General features: G+C 59.6%; 1 non-coding gene and 1 pseudogene across 1 annotated transcript; both read right to left on the reverse strand.

The window, feature by feature from the left end:
• Positions 1-1738, reverse strand: part of LOC136685977 (28S ribosomal RNA) — a 4635-nt pseudogene extending 2897 nt beyond the window's left edge.
• Positions 1739-2154: 416 nt separating this feature from the next.
• Positions 2155-2308, reverse strand: LOC136686014 (5.8S ribosomal RNA). The gene has a single exon (XR_010800264.1). It is a non-coding gene; the product is annotated as a 5.8S ribosomal RNA (ribosomal RNA).
• Positions 2309-12500: the final 10192 nt, after the last annotated feature.

A 12500-nucleotide genomic window follows, 5' to 3' on the forward strand; every position in this document is an offset into this window, starting at 1 on the left:
GCCCGACGCTCCAGCGCCATCCATTTTCAGGGCCAGTTGATTCGGCAGGTGAGTTGTTACACACTCCTTAGCGGATGCCGACTTCCATGGCCACCGCCCCGCTGTCTATATCAACCGACACCTTTCTTGGGGTCTGATGAGCGTCTGCGTCGGGCGCCTTAACCCGCGCGTTCGGTTCATCCCGCAGCACCAGTTCTGCTTACCAAAAGTGGCCCACTCGGCACCGTCAATTCCATGCCCGGCTCCAAGCCTGCGAGCCGGGCCTCTTACCCATTTAAAGTTTGAGAGTAGGGCGAGGCCCGTTTCGGCCCCGCGGCCTCCAGTCATTTCTTTACCGGATAAAACTTGAAGTTTCGGCGCCGGCTATCCTGAGGGAAACTTCGGAGGGAACCAGCTACTAGATGGTTCGATTAGTCTTTCGCCCCTATACCCAGGTCGGACGACCGATTTGCACGTCAGGACCGCTGCGGGCCTCCACTCAGGGTTTCCCCTGGCTTCGCCCTGCCCAGGCATAGTTCACCATCTTTCGGGTACCACCGCGTATGCTCTGGCTCCGCTCTCCGCACGTGGGAAGAGCAGGCCGGTGGTGCGCCGCCCGCCCCCTCGGAGGGTTAGGACGGATCCCACCTCAGCCGACGCGCGCCGGCCTTCACCTTCGTTGCGCCTCCGGGGGTTCTGGTCCCTTCGACTCGCATACGCGTTAGACTCCTTGGTCCGTGTTTCAAGACGGGTCGTTCGGGGTCCGAACTTAGCCGCTGACCTTAGGCGTTCGGGTGCTGTGGGCCTGGATCGCCCCCCGCATCGCCGTAGCGGGCCTAGCCCGGGGCTGAGGACAGCCCAGCCGGCCCGCTTCGACCGAACGATCGGGGGGGGCCCCCATCCCCATCCCGGAGGAGGGGAGAACGCGGAAAGGACATTGCTCCACGGCCCCGGCGTTATCGGCGAAGTCGGAGCGAGGGGCTGTAGCGGAACGCCCGTGTCCGGGGGCCGCGTGGGGACTCCCTTCTCCGGACGGACCTACCTTCACCCTCGGGCCCTTCCAAGCCTAACCGGAGCCGGTCGCGACTCACCACCACGCGGGGAAAGTACACCGGGCGGGGCCGGACCTCCGTACGCCCGACAGGCCCGAAGTCCAGAGGCGAAGCGCAGAGCCGAAGCGGGGAGCGGTGGAGTCGGCACCCCACCCCTCTCGCCCGGATACGCTCGCACCCCCGACCGCGGAACCCGACGAGCGCGGGGCCGTCCGCCCGGCTGAATCCCCCGGGGCAGTCTTCTCGGTCCCCGTACGTTTACCTCTCAACGGTTTCACGCTCTGTTGAACTCTCTCTTCAAAGTCCTGTTTCAACTTTCCCTCACGGTACTCGGTTCGCTATCGGTCTCGTGCCGGTATTTAGCCTTAGATGGAGTTTACCACCCGCTTTGGGCTGCATTCCCAAGCAACCCGACTCCGAGAAGCCCGACCTACCCGGGCGGGAACGCGGGACTCGCTACCGGGCTTTCACCGTCTATGGGAAGAAGCCACGTTCGCGAGGACTTGGTCCCGCGTCCGCACCGAGACGGATCTTACGGACTTCCGTACGCTACATTTCCCGGCCAACCCCGGTCAGGGGAAAGTGGGATTCAGCGCTGGGCTCTTCCCTGTTCGCTCGCCGCTACTAAGGGAATCCTTGTTAGTTTCTTTTCCTCCGCTTACTGATATGCTTAAGTTCAGCGGGTCGTCTCGTCTGATCTGAGGCCGCACACAGAGGTTTCTTATGCGGGGGCGAGGGCGGAGGCGGAGGGCCGAAGGCTAGGGGCGAGGGGCGAGAGCCCGGCACGAGACCGAACTCCGCGACACCTTCCCCCCCACCCCGGCCGCTCGCCCGCCCGCTCACTCGCCCGCTCGCTGGGTTTAATCGGCACTCGCCACCCCCGCGTCCGACTGCGCGGAGCCCCGCTCGGGACTCGGGGAGAGACCGTAACGGACGTGGACCCGGACCTACTCGGCTCTCCCTCCGTTCCCTGTACGGAGCTCTCTCGCAACACGGGCCGCGTGGACTGGCTCGGAACCGAGTCTTCGTTTGGGAAGACGAAGGGCCGTTTTCAGGCCCTGCGAGCTTCCAGCCGCGGTCTCTCTCTCTCAGCGGGGGCGCGGAGACCGATCGATGGGTAAAGCGACCCTCAGACAGGCGTGGCCGCGGGATGGACCCCCGCGGCCGCAATATGCGTTCGAAATTTCGATGATCTGTGTCCTGCAATTCACATTAGTTAACGCAGATGGCTGCGTTCTTCATCGAAGCACGAGCCGAGTGATCCACCGCTAAGAGTCGTATTCGGGTTTGTGCCCGGCCCGTTACAGGCCGGGCGAAGGAAGCCATTCGAACAAGAGACAATTTTTGCCAATATATTTCAAGCCGGGTGCCTTCCACCCCCGTGCAGGGGGGGAAAGGTCATTGAACCTGGGCGTCACCACCGGACCGAGGAGTTACGGCCCGGGGGACGATCGCCCGAGTAGGTGCCCGAGACTTACGTGGTTTAGGAGACCGGGGTCTAGGCACCCGCCGTTCCCGGCGAGGCCCAGGGGTTTGGTTCGCTGCGTTACGGGTCCCGGTCTAAGGCATTCAGGCGTGCGCTCAAAGCCAAGCTCTCCACCCCGGAGGGTATGAGCGAGGCCCGGTGGTACGCTCCCAAGTCCCCGCTTAGGGGAAGGCGCTGGGTAGATCCCACCTAGTCAGGACCGGCGGGCACCGGCCGTCTCCTTTCGGGTGTTTATAAACGCATCCGGGGTTCGTGAGGCCCCTTCAACTCGCGCACCGGCCTTAGACTATTATACGGTCCGTCTCTGCGAAGCCAACATCGGGGGTATTTTGCATGCGCTCTTAAGCTCCGCTCTAACCCCGTGAGGGGAAAGAGTTTCGCCCGGCGGTACGCTCCCGTCCACCACCGCCCCCTGTGCCGGGGGGATGGGTTCAGGGAGATCCCACCGAGGCCGGCGAGCACCGGCCAACGCCCTGGGGGTGAGTAAGCCCCTTTGACTCGCGCACGCACAATCAAGCCTTCAACGATCAATGGTTTTTTGGGTTTAACTACCCGGCGGGCGGCTCCGGCGCCACTCTTCCCCCCGCGAACGGGAGGGGCGGACCGGGGTACCTATGCACCTAAGGCGGTCCTCGCATAACCCCGAGTTCCGAAGCCGGCTCGCTACGTCCACCCACCCGGAGGGGGGAGAGACTCACGTCGGCCGACGACGAAAGGTACGAGGCTTCTGCGGTCCATACCTTGAAGGTACCCGCCGGGGGGGAGGTTCGGCCTCTCGAGTCCGACTCGACAACCGGCACGGACGGCGGGCGCCGACCGCGGCCAGGTCACCGTTATTGATCCTTCCGCAGGTTCCCCTACGAAAACCTTGTTACGACTTTTACTCCCTCTAGATGTCCGGGTTCGATCGACTTCCCATCGCCCGGAGGCGACCCCCGTTCGAGGGCCGCCCCGGGGACGGTCCGAGGACCTCACCGAGGCATCCGATCGGTAGTAGCGACGGGCGGTGTGTACAAAGGGCAGGGACTTAATCGACGCGGGCTGGTGACCCGCGCCTACTTGGAATTCCTCGTTCGAGGGGAATAGTTGCAATCCCCTGTCCCCAGCGGGGAATGGCGTTCATAGGATTGCCCGCACCTCTCGGCGTAGGGTAACTTACATGTTGAACCAGCCATTGTAGCTCACGTGCGACCCCGGACTTCTAAGGGCATCACAGACCTGTTATTGCTCCATTTCTCAAGTGGCTTCTGTGCCACAAATCGCTCTAAGAAGTTTAGCCACCGACCGCTGATTCCCACCGGGCGAACCCCAACCTTCAGGCCCGCGGTAAGCGGGAGGGCACCGGGGAGGGGAGAGGGAAGGCGAAGGCGAAGGACGGACAACCCACACCCGGAGAGCGGAACGAGGTGCGGACGGCATCGGGGAGGGAACCGAACGCGAAGGGGAGAGGCCGGAGCCACCCACTCGACGCAGAACTGAACCCCCGTCAACCGCATCACCTCCCCGAACCGATCCGGGGTAGAACCGGACCCCCGCCGAAACCCCCAACACCCCCACCCCGATGGGGACCCCCCGCGAACGGGGACCTTCGGGGATAGAGTCCGACCCAGGAGAGGGGCCGTGTAACTACTTAAAGGATGGGATCTCGTTCGTTACCGGAATTGACCAGACGAATCGCTCCACGAACTACCAACGGCCATGCACCACCACCCACAGAATCGAGAAAGAGCCGTCAATCTGTCAATCCTTACCGTGTCCGGGCCGGGTTAGGTTCCCCGCGTTGAGTCAAATTAAGCCGCAAGCTCCACTCCTGGTGGTGCCCTTCCGTCAATTCCTTTAAGTTTCAGCTTTGCAACCGTACTCCCCCCAGAGCCCAAAGACTCGTGGTTTCCCGGACGCTGCCCGGCGGGTCATAGTCGTTAACCCAACGCCGCCGGATCGCGGGTCGGCATAGTTTACGGTCGGAACTACGACGGTACCTGATCGTCTTCGATCCTCCGACTTTCGTTCTTGATTAATGAAAACATTCTTGGCAAATGCCTTCGCTTTTGTCCGTCCCGCACCGGTCTACGAATTTCACCTCTCTCGGTGCGGTACGAATGCCCCCGGCCGTCCCTCTTAATCATGACCTTTGGTCCGTCAAACCCACGAAATAGGACCAAGAGAGCGGTCGGATACCCCCCCGGCTCGGGGAACCGTGCGGCGGCCAGAAAACGGCCCCGCCCGGCCGCCTCGCCGAAGAGCTCCGACTCGCCCCCCATGGGAAGGCCTTATTCCATTATTCCTAGCTCAGTCCATTCAAGGCACGCTTCGGCCTGCTTTGAGCACTCTGTTTTGTTCAAAGTAAACGCACCGGACCCTTCCGCCCCCCACGTATTCAACCGCGGCGGACGACCCAGCTAAGGGCCTCTCCGCGGAGGAAGGGAGCAGAGGACACCGGATGAGTAGGGACAAGGTCCCGCGACCTCCACCCAGAGACCCGCGGGGGGTCCCCAACCCCCCCGGAGAGGGGCAGCTTCCCACCGCGAAGTCCGGACGGGCAGAGGCCCGGCAGCCGGGACCCGTCCCCGGATCCAACTACGAGCTTTTTAACTGCAGCAACGTTAACATACGCTATTGGAGCTGGAATTACCGCGGCTGCTGGCACCAGACTTGCCCTCCAATGGGTCCTCACCCACGGACGTAGATTGAGTTCATTTCGGTCCCGAAACCTTCAAACGGGGCCTCGCACCGATATTTTTCGTCACTACCTCCCCGTGTCGGGAATGGGTAATTTGCGCGCCTGCTGCCTTCCTTGGATGTGGTAGCCGTTTCTCAGGCTCCCTCTCCGGAATCGAACCCAGATTCCCCGTTACCCGTGGTCACCACACGTAGTCCCGTAGACTACCGTCGAAAGTTGATAGGGCAGACACTCGAATGAGACGTCGCCGCCCCGAAGGGCTCTGCGATCGGCCAAAGGTTATCTAGAGTCACCAAAGCGGACCCGACCGGAGTCGGGAGGGGGTTTTTTGGTTCTGATAAATGCACGTATCCGTGGGGGGCGCCGAGGGGGGAAGGTGAACCAGTCACCGACCACCTCGAAACGGCACCCCCACTTCCAACGCTTCGTTTGCATGTATTAGCTCTGGAATTACCACAGTTATACCAAGTAACGTGTGGAGCGATCAAAGGAACCATAACTGATTTAATGAGCCATTCGCAGTTTCACTGTACCAACGCCCGTGTGTACTTAGACTTGCATGGCTTAATCTTTGAGACAAGCATATGATACTGGCAGGATCAACCAGGCCGATCCCTCTGGTACTCAAACCCGGCTTGGGGAAAGAGAGAGAGTCGGTGGTGCGTGGAACTCGACCCCCCGAAGGAGGAAGAGACGCGCACCGCGGAAAGGCTTTTCGAACGAGACCCCCCGGAGGTGGGTCTGCAATCGGGGGTTTGACTACTTGGAAAATGTACGATTCAAGGCCCGGACGGTGCAGGCTAGGGGCCGGTTCCTTCCCTCAATAGGATCCCGACCCTAAGGCACCACCGACTCGGACCTTTTAACGGACCCAAACTGCGGTGGAAATTAGACCGACGGATCGGCTAAGTCTCCCTCGGAACGATTCTGGGACAAGCGGACCCCCTGTTACGGGGGGTCCACGAGCCATGGAGGCTGGAGCACGTGGCGGGGAGGATCGTTCTAAAAGCCGGTATTATTTCGGATTAGAAGCCTGCCCCTGGTGCTCCGGGTATGCCGCATTTCGAACGGGCGTAAAGGACGTCCGTTTAAGGGAAGAGAATGGAAGAGAATTTCCTGGCCCCCTCAAAGCGCGAGGAGGTCGGCATAGGTTTTACGGTACGCCCCCCCCGGAGCCGTCTGATGTTCAGAAGACGAAGGGTTTTGCCCCCAATCTCGTAAGGTCGAGGGCTCACCACCGAACTTCCAGCCGCGGTCCTTGGTAGGACCGATACGCGGACAAGCCGCAAAATCCTGGCCCCCTCGCAGTGCGAGGAGGTCGGCAAAGGTTTTACGATTCGCCCCCCCGGAGCCTACGGTTAGTTTTCTCGATTTAAGAAGACGAAGGGGGTCGGGCCCGGGAACCGTAAACCGAGCGCCTCTTCCCCTGCGAACTTCCAGCCGCGGTCCGTTTAAAAAGACCGATCCGTGACACCTCTAATGCGCTCTTTGCCTCCGGCCGTTTCCAGCGCGGGGGCCCGGTGGTGCGCTCCCAAGTCCCCGCGGAGGGGAAAATCTGGGAGATCCCACATTAGACCAAGCGGAACGCCGGTCTTCGCCTCGGGGGTTTGTATGCCCCTTTCGACTCGCGCACGGGCAAGAGTTAGGTTAGGAACGGGGACAACTGCCGGCGGGCGGCCCGTCGCACCCACCCCGCAAGTGGGCAGGTGGTCGGTGGCCTGTGGACCCGCCGCTCGGATTCGTTTATAGTAGGAACCATAACGGGGTACAACCCTCATACGCTCGACCCCCTCACGCCCAGAGAAGTGTTCACCTCCCTGGGCATATATCGAACGAATCATCGGGATTGAAGGGGAGGCCACCCAAACCATCCCCTTAGCCCAGAGGGGTGCCAGTCCTCGGGCTTCGGTATTCGCATCACCGGGGTCTATGGAGGTCTCGACTTAGGTTTTGAAAACCTCCAGAGGGGGGGCCGGATTAACCACCACCCTAGCCCAGAGGGGTGCCAGTCCTCGGGCTTCGGTATTCGCATCACCGGGGTCTATGGAGGTCTCGACTTAGGTTTTGAAAACCTCCAGAGGTGGGGCCGGATTAACCACCACCCTAGCCCAGAGGGGTGCCAGTCCTCGGGCATGTCACTTCGCATCACCGGGGTTCTATGGAGGTCTCGACTTAGGTTTTAAAAACCTCCAGAGGGTGGGGGCATATCTTATCCCCACCCTAGCCCAGAGGGGTGCCAGTCCTCGGGCATGTCATTTCGCATCACCGGGGTCTACGGAGGTCTCGACTTAGGTTTTGAAAACCTCCAGAGGGTGGGGGCATATCTTATCCCCACCCTAGCCCAGAGGGGTGCCAGTCCTCGGGCTTCGGTATTCGCATCACCGGGGTCTACGGAGGTCTCGACTTAGGTTTTGAAAACCTCCAGAGGGTGGGGCCTGACTTACCACCAACCCTTAGCCCAGAGGTGTGCCACTCCTCGGGCATGGAATTCGCATCAACGGGGTCTACGGATGTCTCGACTTAGGTTTTGAACACATCCAGGGAAGCAGAGCGGACATTCCCATTATTTCAAGCCCATCGGGAAGCCACTCCTTTGGGCATAGCGTTTCGCATCGCTGTTACCCAAACTTACGTCTGATTTAATGCCTCCCTAATATCCCGACGGCACCAGGCTGAGAAACCATATGCCCACAGGATTTGAGGCGTTGGAACCTCGTTCGCATAGCCGACAACGATGAACCTCCCTCGGACTCGCTACGAGGCTTGAGGAGGGTCCTGATTTTCTTAAAATCTCAGGTGAGGGACTTAGAAAATTTTCACTTTAAAACCACAGACCTCCAGAGGAGAGACCGGGCTTATCACAACCTTAGCCCAGAGGGCGTCACTCCTCGGGCATGTCACTTCGCATCACCGGGGGTCCATGGATGTCTCGACTTAGGTTTTGAACACATCCAGAAGGGGGGGCCGGATTAACCACCACCCTTAGCCCAGAGGGGTGCCAGTCCTCGGGCTTTAAATTCGCTTCGCCGGGGTCTATGGAAGTCATTTTTTAGACCTCCAGAGGGGAGGCAACCCAAACCATCCCCTTAGCCCAGAGGTGTGCCACTCCTCGGGCTTGTGTATTCGCATCACCGGGGTCCATGGAAGTCATTTTAGACATCCAGAGGGGAGGCCACCCTAACCATCCCCTTAGCCCAGAGGGGTGCCAGTCCTCGGGCTTTAAATTCGCTTCGCCGGGGTCTATGGAAGTCATTTTTAGACCTCCAGAGGGGAGGCAACCCAAACCATCCCCTTAGCCCAGAGGTGTGCCAATCCTCGGGCTTGTGTATTCGCATCACCGGGGTCCATGGAAGTCATTTTAGACATCCAGAGGGGAGGCCACCCTAACCATCCCCTTAGCCCAGAGGGGTGCCAGTCCTCGGGCTTTAAATTCGCTTCGCCGGGGTCTATGGAAGTCATTTTTAGACCTCCAGAGGGGAGGCAACCCAAACCATCCCCTTAGCCCAGAGGTGTGCCACTCCTCGGGCTTGTGTATTCGCATCACCGGGGTCCATGGAAGTCATTTTAGACATCCAGAGAGTGGGGCCGGTCTTACCACCACCCTTAAGCCCAGAGGGCGTCACTCCTCGGGCATGAAATTCGGATTACCGGGGTCTATGGATGTCTCAACTTAGGTTTTGAACACATCCAGAGGGGAGGCCACCCAAACCATCCCCTTAGCCCGGAGGTGTGCACCTCCTCGGGCTTCAAATTCGAATCACCGGGGTCCATGGAAGTCATTTTAGACATCCAGAGAGTGGGGCCGGTCTTACCACCACTCTTAGCCCAGAGGGCGCCACTCCTCGGGCATGAAATTCGCATCACCGGGGTCCATGGAAGTCAGTTTAGACCTCCAGAGAGTGGGGCCGGTCTTACCACCACTCTTAAGCCCAGAGGGCGTCACTCCTCGGGCATGAAATTCGGATTACCGGGGTCTATGGATGTCTCAACTTAGGTTTTGAACACATCCAGAGGGGAGGCCACCCAAACCATCCCCTTAGCCCGGAGGTGTGCACCTCCTCGGGCTTGAAATTCGAATCACCGGGGTCCATGGAAGTCAGTTTAGACCTCCAGAGAGTGGGGCCGGTCTTACCACCACCCTTAAGCCCAGAGGGCGTCACTCCTCGGGCATGGAATTCGCATCAACGGGGTCTACGGATGTCTCGACTTAGGTTTTGAACACATCCAGGGAAGCAGAGCGGACATTCCCATTATTTCAAGCCCATCGGGAAGCCACTCCTTTGGGCATAGCGTTTCGCATCGCTGTTACCCAAACTTACGTCTGATTTAATGCCTCCCTAATATCCCGACGGCACCAGGCTGAGAAACCATATGCCCACAGGATTAGAGGCGTCTGAACCCCTTTCGCATAGCCGACAACGATGAACCTCCCTCGGACTCGCTACGAGGCTTGAGGAGGGTCCTGATTCTCTTAAAATCTCAGGTGAGGGACTTAGAAAATATTCACTTTAAAACCACAGACCTCCAGAGGAGAGACCGGGCTTATCACAACCTTAGCCCAGAAGGCACCACTCTTCGGGCATGTCACTTCGCATCACCGGGGTCCATGGAAGTCTCGACTTAGGTTTTGAACGCATCCAGAGGGTGGGAGCCGGACTTACCACCACCCTTAGCCCAGAGGGCGTCACTCCTCGGGCATAAAATTCGGATAACCGGGGTCCATGGAAGTCAATTTTGACCTCCAGAGAGGGGGGGGGCCTGGCTTACCACCACCCTAAGCCCAGAGGGCGTCACTCCTCGGGCATGAAATACGCTACACCGGGGTCCATGGAAGTCAGTTTAGACCTCCAGAGAGGGGGGGCCGGGCTTACCACCACCCTTAGCCCAGAGGGCACCACTCCTCGGGCTTGAAATTCGCATCACCGGGGTCCATGGAAGTCTCGACTTAGGTTTTGGAAACCTCCAGAGGGGGGGCTGCACTTACCACCACCCTAAGCCCAGAGGGCGTCACTCCTCGGGCATGAAATACGCTACACCGGGGTCCATGGAAGTCAGTTTAGACCTCCAGAGAGGGGGGGGGCCGGGCTTACCACCACCCTTAGCCCAGAGGGCACCACTCCTCGGGCTTGAAATTCGCATCACCGGGGTCCATGGAAGTCTCGACTTAGGTTTTGGAAACCTCCAGAGGGGGGGCTGCACTTACCACCACCCTTAGCCCAGAGGTTCATCACTCCTCGGGCATGAAATTCGGATAACCGGGGTCCATGGAAGTCAGTTTAGACCTCCAGAGAGTGGGGCCGGGCTTACCACCACCCTAAGCCCAGAGGGCGTCACTCCTCGGGCATGAAATTCAGATAACCGGGGTCCATGGAAGTCAGTTTAGACCTCCAGAGAGTGGGGCCGGGCTTACCACCACCCTAAGCCCAGAGGGCGTCACTCCTCGGGCATGAAATTCGGATAACCGGGGTCCATGGAAGTCTCGACTTAGGTTTTGGAGACCTCCAGAGGGGGGGCCGGGCATACCACCACCCTTAGCCCAGAGGGCGTCACTCCTCGGGCATGAAATACGCTATACCGGGGTCCATGGAAGTCAGTTTTGACCTCCAGAGAGGGGGGGCCTGGCTTACCACCACCCTAGCCGAGAGGGCGTCACTCCTCGGGCATGAAATTCGCTTCACCGGGGTCCATGGAAGTCATTTTAGACCTCCAGAGAGGGGGGGCTGCACTTACCACCACCCTAGCCGAGAGGGCGTCACTCCTCGGGCATGAAATTCGGATCACCGGGGTCCATGGAAGTCAGTTTAGACCTCCAGAGAGTGGGGCCGGGCTTACCACCACCCTAAGCCCAGAGGGCGTCACTCCTCGGGCATGAAATTCGGATAACCGGGGTCCATGGAAGTCTCGACTTAGGTTTTGGAGACCTCCAGAGGGGGGGCCGGGCATACCACCACCCTTAGCCCAGAGGGCGTCACTCCTCGGGCATGAAATACGCTTAACCGGGGTCCATGGAAGTCAATCTAGACCTCCAGAGAGGGGGGGCCGGGCTTACCACCACCCTTAGCCCAGAGGTGTGCTCCTCATCGGGCATGAAATACGCTTCACCGGGGTCCATGGAAGTCATTCGAGACCTCCAGAGGGGGGGCTGGGCATACCACCACCCTTAGCCCAGAGGTGAGTCACTCCTCGGGCATCAAATTCGCATCACCGGGGTCCATGGAAGTCAGTTTAGACTTCCAGAGGGGGGGCCGAGCATACCACCACCCTTAGCCCAGAGGTGTGCTCCTCATCGGGCATCAAATTCGCATCACCGGGGTCCATGGAAGTCATTCGAGACCTCCAGAGGGGGGGGCCGAGCATACCACCACCCTTAGCCCAGAGGTGAGTCACTCCTCGGGCATCAAATTCGCATCACCGGGGTCCATGGAAGTCAGTTTAAACATCCAGAGGGGGGGGGCCGAGCATACCACCACCCTTAGCCCAGAGGTGTGCTCCTCATCGGGCATCAAATTCGCATCACCGGGGTCCATGGAAGTCAGTTTAGACCTCCAGAAAGGGGGGCCGAACCTACCACCAACCTTAGCCCAGAGGGCGTCACTCCTCGGGCTTCAAACTCCCATCGCCGGGGTCCCATGGAAGTCTCGACTTAGGTTTTGAACCGTTCCGGGGTCACCTCCAGTGAGATAACGCGGAAATCTCACTATATTCATGCCCACAGGCGAACCAGAGCCTTGGGCTTGTCATAGTTACATACGGTGTACCCAAACTTTCGTCTTTTCTAAAGGAACCCTAATGTCCTGACGGCACCGCACTGGAAACCCCCATGCCCTCTGAATTTTTACCTCTCCGAGGTGCTCCGTTTTGGGCTTGCTACCTAGGGCGAAGAGGGTCAGAAATTTTTCTAAGTCCTACTTTAAAACGTCCCACTGGGAGAACACTAGGGTTAGCACTTTGCCAAAAAATCACGGCTGAATGCAATTTTCACGCCTCGCACCCTTTGTTCGTTTAGATTTAACAAAAAAATCAACCGACCCCCCTTTTTAACAACGCTTTGCCGAATTTAGCTCACTTTTCCCGGCCTGGAATATCTCACGCTTGCCCCCCACGGTACTTACCTCCGGGGAAGACACCCCCGTCGCTGCCAACGCCCATGCCCGGCCCAGGCTCACCCGACTCGGCCTCGCTCGCTCCATCGCCCGCTCCAAACCTCCGGGGAGAAGACCCCCATCGCCGCCAACGCCCATGCCCGGCCCAGGCTCACCCGACTCGGCCTCGCTCGCTACATCGCCCCGCTCCAAACCTCCGG

The sequence above is a fragment of the Hoplias malabaricus genome, unplaced genomic scaffold (genome assembly GCF_029633855.1).
Source record: "Hoplias malabaricus isolate fHopMal1 unplaced genomic scaffold, fHopMal1.hap1 H_1, whole genome shotgun sequence".
Lineage (NCBI taxonomy): Eukaryota > Metazoa > Chordata > Actinopteri > Characiformes > Erythrinidae > Hoplias > Hoplias malabaricus.